The sequence below is a fragment of the Toxorhynchites rutilus genome, chromosome 3 (assembly GCF_029784135.1).
Source record: "Toxorhynchites rutilus septentrionalis strain SRP chromosome 3, ASM2978413v1, whole genome shotgun sequence".
Lineage (NCBI taxonomy): Eukaryota > Metazoa > Arthropoda > Insecta > Diptera > Culicidae > Toxorhynchites > Toxorhynchites rutilus.
The window spans coordinates 321,409,624-321,419,383 of NC_073746.1; the positions used below are offsets into that span (position 1 = coordinate 321,409,624).

Consider the following 9,760-nt stretch of genomic DNA (forward strand, 5'->3'; position numbering starts at 1 on the left):
ATAAATAAAATTGTCTTTTTCATGATTTACAGTAGTTTTAAAAGTTTATAAAATCCACCCTTGGTGTCAACGCGCCCCTCATTTGAGATAACTTTTAATCAACTACCAGATGATTATTTGGTACGTATGCAGACCTTTTCTGGATTTTACCACTTACAAATATTGTAAACAACATGGTTGCCCACCATCTGTATCAGATTTATATAATGTAATTAATGCATCTCGATGACCTCAATTTTGTTTGTTCAATTTACTGATGTTGGTTTGTCCACATGATTGCAATGGCAGCCGCTTGGCGCGCTGCAGTTTGCTCATGGTGTCCTTCGCAGAAATGAAGTTTCTCTGTGTTGAGTGCTGTTCTGCCGTTCTACACATAGTTGTCCTATGTTCCAAAATCAGCAACTGAAAAAAACGCAATCAAAGTTTTCTAGCATATTTGTCTACCAAAAGCTTTAGGCATTTCGGTTTAGCAATACATTGCGTTTTTTATAAGCAGAGAGCTATTGTTCAATGAAATGTGAAAAGATCCCCTCATTTGAATCAATCAATATTGGTTACAGGCTAAAAAAATAAAGGTGGGACAGTTATGCCTGTTCATTAATTGATCTTCTTGATTAATTCTCGAGTTATGCAGAAATTTGAGTTTCATTTGTATGGCAGCCCCCTCTTAGAGAAGGGGGAGGAGTATCCAACCACCGTAAAAACATTTATTGTACTCTAAAACTCTTACATGCCAAATTTGGTTTCTTAGACGGCGCCAGTGGTTGTGTGGTTAGCGTAACAGCCTCACAATCCGATCGGCCTGGGTTCAATCCCAGCTGGCGTCGTTGGGATTTTCTGAGGCGAAAAATCTCTGGTTACGTCTTCCTTCGGAAGGGAAGTAAAAGAAGTTGGCCCGGCTCATGAGTTGTTGAGTCTGATAGGTAGGAACAGGTGGAGTCGCCTCCCTGATGTCGGTGATTGGCACTAAAGTGGCGGAAATATGCCGACGTAAAACAAGCGAAGATAAAAAAAAAAATTTGGTTTCATTTGTATGGCAGCCCCCCCTTAAAGAGGAGGGTGGAGGGTCTAACCACCATAGAAACATGTATTGCACCCTAGAACTCTCACATCCCAAATTTGGCTTCATTTGCATGATTAATTCTCGAGTAATGCAGAAATTTGTGTTTCATTTGTATGGCAGCCCCCCCTTAGAGAGGAGGGAGGGGTCTCAAACTGTCACGAAAACCTCCTCCGGCCCCAAAAACCCCTACATACCAATTTTCATCGGTTGATCGGTTCAGTAGTTATCGAGTCCATAAGAATCAGACAGACAGACAGACAGACAGAAATCCATTTTCATATATATATATATATATATATAGATAAGTTCATTCTTCCAAACCAGAAATGAGTGCATAAGCCCTACTGAAAGCGTAACATAAAATTCTTGTATTTAAACCGATTAATTTATTATGGATCTACAAAAATACATGGTGGGACAGTTATGCCTAGAATATAAACATGGGACAATTGAACTTGATGTTGTTTATTGAAAAGCTGATAGCTAACAGTACGTTTTTTTGTGGTTTTCTGAAAGATTATGCATAAAAACATTGTTTATGAAGAAAGGAGTGATCTGCAATACTTTTCGGAACATAAATCTCGTTGTTATTAAGCATTCGCTAACAAGGTGTACACGTGATCTGTTAAACTTTTTTTTCATCTGTTTGAGAATAAGTTCGTTCTTCCAAATCAGAAATGAGTACATTAGCCCCGCTGCAAGCGTGACATAAAAATGTTGTACCTGAACCGATTTATTTGATATGGATCTATTAAACATAGATGGTGGGGCAGTTAAGAAACAGAATATCAAAAAGGGACAATTGAGCTTGATGTTGTGTTTTTGAAAGCTGGGAACAAACTATAACTTTTTTTGTGTTTTTCCGGAAGACTTGGCGAAAAAAACATCATTTTATGAAGAGAAGGGAAAATTGTCGAAATGTAACATGGGACAACTATGCGTAGAACGACAGTGTTTTCCTTTAAAATGCCCAAGAAAAGGCAATACTCTGAAGTAAGCCTAAATTATGAATGAATCAATATGATGACAGGTTAACTCAAGCAATGAGAAATGCAATATCTACTTGAAAATCCTAATTTCTTCATTCAAAAATGGTGATTACTAAAACCGGACAAAACATGATTACAATTTTTTTTTTTGAAGAAAATCTTTTAAAAACATAAAAATTTGAATAATTTGAACGCCTTATGGTATTATTAGCAACTAGAGACATGATGAAGCTTTTCAACAAAGAAAGAAGAAAAATCGATTTACATTTACCAGTTGCGTGAACACACCCAAAATCGGACAAACCAACATCATTCACCCTACAAGTGTGAGAATAGATACTAGCGAATTTATGCGCATTAGAATGAGCGGAGTTATATTGTGATGATACGAATTTGTTGTTTTCTTATTCTGAAGCTCTACATGGGGAAATGAGTCGATACAACTGAAAAAACAGTCCCGTGAAAGGTGGTGATATTTTGATTTCCTTGCTGATTAATCTGATTGAACCATCATGGTGTGGTATGAATGGAGAACCGTTTGAAAATATTTTACATTAACATGCATAACCGGATTTTGCTGAAACAATTAGGATAAAATTTCAGGTGCAGCACCAGAGTACTGCAACACCCAAGTGAATCACCAAACATGAATTATATATGTTATAATATTCCGTAAATGATTATATCATTTATAATATCGACTCTCATCGATTATCATCAGCGACTCGATGTTATGGATTATATCCAACTCAAACTGCAATTATTAATTATCCCCACGTATTTACATATTATACGATTTATAAGTGATTTATTCCGACCGATCGAACAACTGCAAACGAAGTAAGCCATTCGTAATGTGAATACTAACTCCATTATTCCGCACAATTATACATTCTGCCATTGGTGCAAGTCATGGTCAACGGCTGTTTTTTGTGGTTATAATTCATTCGTCTAACCATATACTCACCCTTAGCCTACATTGCCACATTGCAGCGAACGGGGTCACACGAAAAAAAGCTTCATCTCGTAAAGCAAGTGGAGTGCAATTCAATTTTTTAATTAAAAAATGTTTTCCGCTCTGTGTACGCACGTATCTTCCGTGCCACTCGGGTTCACCATCGGTGCACTGTCCATCCAGAAGCTAGCATTACTCCACTGGCAATTCCAATTATTGCACTCGTTCTCCTGATATATCAAACATGGAAAAACAAGGGCTCACTTTGTAACCAACTCGACGCGGTTCAACATCTATTCCCTTCCATTGAACAACCACAAAATTCTGTTGAAACCAATGGGAAATGTTTTCTACAAACTTTCATCACCATTGTCCTTTCTCGCTTGCTCAAATTTTGCCTCCCGATTAGTCTCGGTGTGAGTTACACCCCTTCTGGCCCATGCAACCGCCGAATATAGCGTGTCCTGTGGCGACGGTACTCCAATCAAGTCCCCGAATTCCATTTTTCGATTCGGCTGCAAAAAGCACCAATGTTTTCATATGCACCTTATTGGAGTGGTGTGCCTACGCTAGGGCAACAAAAAAAACATGAATCCTACGATGATTAACGTCAGGATTACCACCTGCAACACCCACTATCATTCTCACAGCGCCGGTTCATAACACAGCTTCGCGTTCTACGCTATCGTTTTATACTTCATTCATCACCACCATACACCATCATCATCAGAATCATGAGCTGCAGCAGCATCCATCCGTTCGTGTTCACATACTCGCACCACACTCACTGCTTCCTAACGCGAAGCTACTCACACCTCGCCTAGAGAGCATCCATCAGAAACTAGGTACAGACTCCCGCGGTCACGGTTCGTAATCCACCAACGGAACTCAACCATAGAAGGCCATGGTACTGAACTACCTCCGCCTCCACCTTCCACCGAAATCAGCTAGCGAGATAGAACCAAAAAAAACCGCACACGACCGACCAAAAGCCTATCCAATCTTCCCAACGCAGGATATAGCTAGGTGTGCTACCACCTCTTCCCAAAATCGCACCAAATCCCGTTCGATACGGATGACGGATGCTGGGAAACTGATACACAATCTACCGATCGGACGGTTGGCGTCCAGCAGTCTGGATTCCGCTGGCACGAAGTGTCTACCGAAGCCGCATCTCGGACGGATCCGAGATGGGCATGCGCACCCGACCGACCCCACAGTTCGGATGAATTTCGCCCCAAATCTGAAAATTTTCGAGCTAATGGAATTTTCGTTTCGGCATTCCCGGAATGAATTTTATTTTGGTAAACAAATCAGCCAATTGCGTCGATTTCCAACAACGGGAACGTGGTTTTGCTCCACTGTGGTCAGTTACTATCCCCGCTCCGATTCGTTTCCGACGGAAGGGGATGATAAGTTTGTCACGAAGTGTGATAATTTGTCTTTATTTATCAGTTAACCCTTTCATTATTATTAATTTAAAAAATAATAATTGTGAATATTTAATAATATTTTTACTCAATGGCAGAAAGATAAATGGTACAAATTTGAAAAGGGAATCCACGAAAAAAAATTGATGAAAAATTATCACGTTGTATATGAAGGGTCATCCAATAGCAGTTTCGTTTGTTGACAGTTTTGTGTCTTTGTGTGAACGAACCCCTAAAACATTTTAATGATTTGTCAATGTCTTAACATTTGTCAAAATCAACATTTTCATCACGGTAAACTGCCCATATTTGTATAGGAGACGTAAACGACAAAATGAACAAAATCGACTTTTTTGCTGTTTCGCATTCTACACAATGTAATACGTCTGCTCAACATGCAAACAAACATTTGAGCTATTTTGAAAAAACGTTTCCGAAAAATCAATGTTTGTCCGCATAACAGACGTAGTTCCATACAGCTTTCATACATCGTTCGAAAATCAACAATTGTCAGTACTATGTGCTATAAGCTAAATCTACATTTGAATCACATTATTTGTAGAGTTCAAACATGTATGTCACGATAGTGTCTTATTACTTAGTGTTTCCTAATAGATGAATATAAGAAATCATTGAAACGCTGCATATAATTACTATTTTCTGTACACTGCACTGCGATGAACAAAGAGCAGCAATTGTGTTTTTTAAATGTTATAATTACCAAAATTTTTGCATTTTAATCTTCGAGTAGATAATGAAACAATCAGATAAGTAGTAAAATTAAAAATATATTGGTTCTTAGCATTATAACTCCTCGGATTCAACATTTTATTATTCCACATATTCAGCATTTACTCATACCGTTGGAGTAAGGCACTCCACCATCTTTATGCGATTGATCGTGATATCGGTAAATCATGTTGCTAAAATTACCAAAATTGCAGATAACCTTTACAAATTCAATTAATTAAAATTATAGGAGGTTCTGTCCAAGATACGACCGCATTGTTGACGTAGAACTACGCTGTTATTTTATATAAGTCGCTTGTTTATACCTTCGGATATTACTGCCTAGTTGCCTAGTTGAAGGCAGTTTTGCGACTGGCACGCGAACCTAAATAACTTATAACATTCCAGTAAGACATTCAAGATGCTTGGTATTCCCCAAATATTTTTTTGGAGCATAACCTTAACGCCTGTTTTGCCATAACGTCAGTTTTTAATGTATTGATGCATTCTCAAAGGCACCAAAGAAGCCGTTTACATTTTCGACCGACGCGCCGAAATCGCCTACTTCGCTGTTGTTCGATGCGGTGTCACACTCGCGAAGGCTCGGTTCAGTGCGAGCGCTTTTCTCTGCACCAACATCGCGTGCATCATTAGATGACGCTTGCCTCGAAATTCCATTGCCCCAGGCAATGCGTTTGTTTTTTGCAGGGCTCGAGCCTGCCTTCCTCTTCTTCTTGCCCATCACACACTACGCGAAGCGTTCTATGTACGACGCGGGAAGAAAAACACACGATACGAATAACGAACAGAAAAAGCAAACGACGATATCCAAGTTGGATTACCACTGGTGGGGTCCAATCTTAGATCGAAGCGCAGCGAAAGCAAAGTGAACTGGATTGCTCAACAGTCCGATGCCGAATGAAAGTTTGCCCCAGCTGTTTATACTCAAGGCAAATATTCCCCTTCATTCTTCTACTTTTCCTTTGTTCACGGCGACTTCAAATCCTACGATTTCCCCTTTATTGGTCGTCGATAAGTTGCTCGTTATTGACAGCTCTGTTCGGGAAAGCACACAAATGGACAGAACAAATGTATGGAAAAATGAAAACGCCTAAAGTTTTCATGAATTTTAACCATTTACAAACCAGGGGATTCCAATGTATAGCATATTAAACAAATCTTAGGGAATTTCCGATTCTTTGAGTATGTAAATCGCTAAAATCCGTTCGCGGCAAAAATAGTTATTAACGTTAACTTTATTTCATAAAAACGTGACCTGTTTTCTGATTTGACACCCTTAATGAAAGACGTAGTTCTACGTCAAAACACGAACCAGCTGTTCTTATCGTATCCAAGTACTAAACAAATCAAGAGCACCTTTTCCAGACATTTCACTAAATTTCTTCCAAACCTTTTTGGTTTTATCCGATAACAACTGAAACTACCGACGGAGACGTTTTAACTATTATCGGAATTGTAAATACTAACGCTACAAACAGAGCAACCTGGTGATTACGTCTAGCTATGCGGACAAATCTCGCGCAACTTTTGGAAAGGTCCTATGTGCTATTCAACGAGTGATGACAATGATAATCTGTCTTTAGAACGATATGCTGATATTTGGATTGTTGTTTAGTAGTTAGTTTCAAAATCTTCTCATGCAACGCAATATGTCCAATGTGCAAACGCGGGCAGTCAAAACGTCCAATGTAACATTTTTCGCTCCGATGCTTCAAATTTAAGCTCAAATCACGAAACAACAGTTACGATTGGTTTTTTCAGAGTTATTATTGACTGCTACTGGTGAAAGTAGTGATAAAGATCGATACCTTTCAAGACAATTCGCGGAATAATGTTCGGGTCTTCAACTTCGTTTTTCTCGAGTTGACGAAAATGTTACTTTGGCCCTATTCAAAAGTTACGCGAGAAATGTTCGTTGAAACGATTGACTGTCCGCCTAAATAGATGCAAGCATTTTCCAAATGGAAAAAATATTGTATAATCCACAAAATCACCTAGGCCCTCTTTTTGCCGATAATATGCTTCAACTGGACAGATCATTTCATCGCAAATTTGCATGGTTATGCTTGTAGACCAAAAAACAGCAAAAATGCGTTTTCCCAACACTAATGGTGTTGTCGATTACGTCTCCTATGCAATCATGGGCAGTGAAGTACATGAACGAGGAACCCTTAATAATTATTAAAAACTACTACCGAAGGCTTTGCATAGTTTAGTGACCAAATTTGAGTCTACCCAAATCAGTCAATTGCCTGCGTTCTCCAGAATTGAGCATCTCCCAAACCTCATTGTGGCATATTTTTGCGAAACTATCTCAGGCTACATCCTAACAAGATCAAATTGACTCAAGAACTAAAGTCACTTGACCTTATGAAGCGCCGAAGCTTATTCGATTGGGTTCTCCCGAATCTTGAAGACAATGGTGATGCATTAAGGAATCATCTGCGACGAAGCTCATTTCTGGCTAAATAGCTTTGTAAATAAGTAAAATACGCGTTATTGGTTAGATGCAAAACCCACATGTGCTTCAAAGAACACCATTGGATCCTCAAAACATTGCTGTTTGGTGTGGTTTTCATGCCGGAAGAGTGATCGGGCCGTATTCATCCTTCGATGAGAACGACCGTCAATGAAGAGCGCTATCGCGACATGTTGGAAGACTATTTTTTGCCAGAGTTGGAAGATCTTTACATCAATTACAAGACGGTGCCACTTGCCACACAGCCCATATTACAATGGATTTTTTTAAAAGTAAGTTTGGTAAACGTGTAATTTCGAGAAATGGACCTCGCCTCGTTCATGCGATTTGACGCCACTGGATTTCTTTTCATAGGGCTATGTCAAGTCACTGGTCTACGCCAACAAGCCGAATTTCGATCTTAAATGTAAGAGTTGAACTACAGCCAGAATAGATGTGACCTCAATATCTCAAAAAACCTGCGTTTTAGTAATAGAAAGAGAAGTTGACAAGCCCTTAATGAAAGAAACCTGAAAGTAGTGCAAAAAACGAATGCATTGCCCCTGGCAATGCATTCGTTTTTTGCAGGACTCGAGCATGCCTTCCTCTTCTTCATGCTCATCACACACTACGCGAAGCGTCCAATTTATGACGCGGAAAGAAAAACACACGATATGAATAACGCCAAAAACGAACTGAAAAATCCACACGACGATATCCAAGTTGGATTACCACTGGTGGGGTCCAATCTTAGATCGAAGCACAGCGAAAGCAAAGTGAACTGGATTGCTCAACAGTCCGATGCCGAATGAAAGTTTGCCTCAGCGGGATCCACTGTTTATACTCTTGGCAAGTATTCCTCTTCATTCTCCTACCTTTTCCTTTGTTCACGGAGACTTTAAATCCTACGATTTCCCCTCCGTTGGTCGTCGATAAGTTGCTCGTTATTGACAGCTCTGTTCGGGAAAGCACACAAATGGACAGAACAAATGTATGGGAAAATGGAAACGCTTAAAGTTTTCAGGAATTTTAACCATCTACAAACCAGGGGAATCTAATGTATAGCATATTAAACAAATCTTACGGAATTTCCGATTCGTTTAGTATGAAAATCGCCAAAATCCGTTTGCGACAAAAATAGTTATTAACGTTAACTCTATTTCATAAAATCGTGAAATCGTTTTCTGATTTGGCACCCTTAATGAAAGACGTAGTTCTACGTCAAAACATTTTGTAAATTATTGCTACTTAGTTTGTTGGTTTTGTCGTCTTCTGATCTAGATCGGATCTCTCGCATCGTTACTGATTCAGAATCTGTTCGATTTTTTTGTTTCAGATAACCAAAAAGGCTGGAATCGTGTACGCCATGGCACAACCTTTTTTTTGAGCACTCTGACTTCATCGGCTCTCAACTATTCTAGTTATGAATATTCATTCTCCGTTCAATTTTTACTTTATTGTTGAAGGATAGATGAACAAATAATGATATAATGGATAATAAAAATATTGTTTGTTTTATTTTTACGAAACTCAAAAAAGCGTCCGAAATTCGTGTCTCTACACTAGAAAACCCCCTCAAGTTACGAACGATTTCAAATGCCTGCTTGATCAATGCAGTCCGTGACGTTTGATAGATTGTGTCACGTCCACGAGCAGAAAGATAATTCATATGAAGGAAAGTGAAGTGGAAGGTAAAACGTAATGTCAGAATTGCCGTTCGGACGTATCCCGTAAGTTTGAACTTATTTACATATATGGTATCCAAACAACACTAAACATTGACTACAGTTTCGCCGGCACGGTTGATTACCGTTATGAACCAGCTCAAAAAACAAAGCTGCAAATTATGCGCCAGTGGCGGTACCACGATCAACGCATTCCCTGAATCACATTAGCCGAGCCAGCTGGCGGAAGCATATGCATTAAGGTTACTAGGTTGCTATTTTCAACGACAACTGTTTATTTATTATATTGTTGCAAATACCTTCGACGAAATCAAATGTAACCATACCAACGTAAGTAATAACATAAACAAATCCAAACTTTTCGTCTTGCCATTCCTCATACGTCTTTTCTAAATAGTGTAAATTACGGGCCACCTGTTAACTCCACCAT

At 39.1% G+C, this 9,760-nt stretch overlaps 1 protein-coding gene across 1 annotated transcript in view; it reads right to left on the minus strand.

Moving 5' to 3' along the window:
* Positions 1 to 4,112, minus strand: part of LOC129774849 (lachesin-like) — a 181,998-nt gene extending 177,886 nt beyond the window's left edge. The window contains exon 1 of the mRNA XM_055778865.1: positions 3,020 to 4,112. The gene's annotated coding sequence lies outside the window, so the exon portion shown is untranslated. The remainder of the gene's footprint in view (positions 1 to 3,019) is intronic.
* Between the last annotated feature and the right edge of the window lie 5,648 nt (positions 4,113 to 9,760).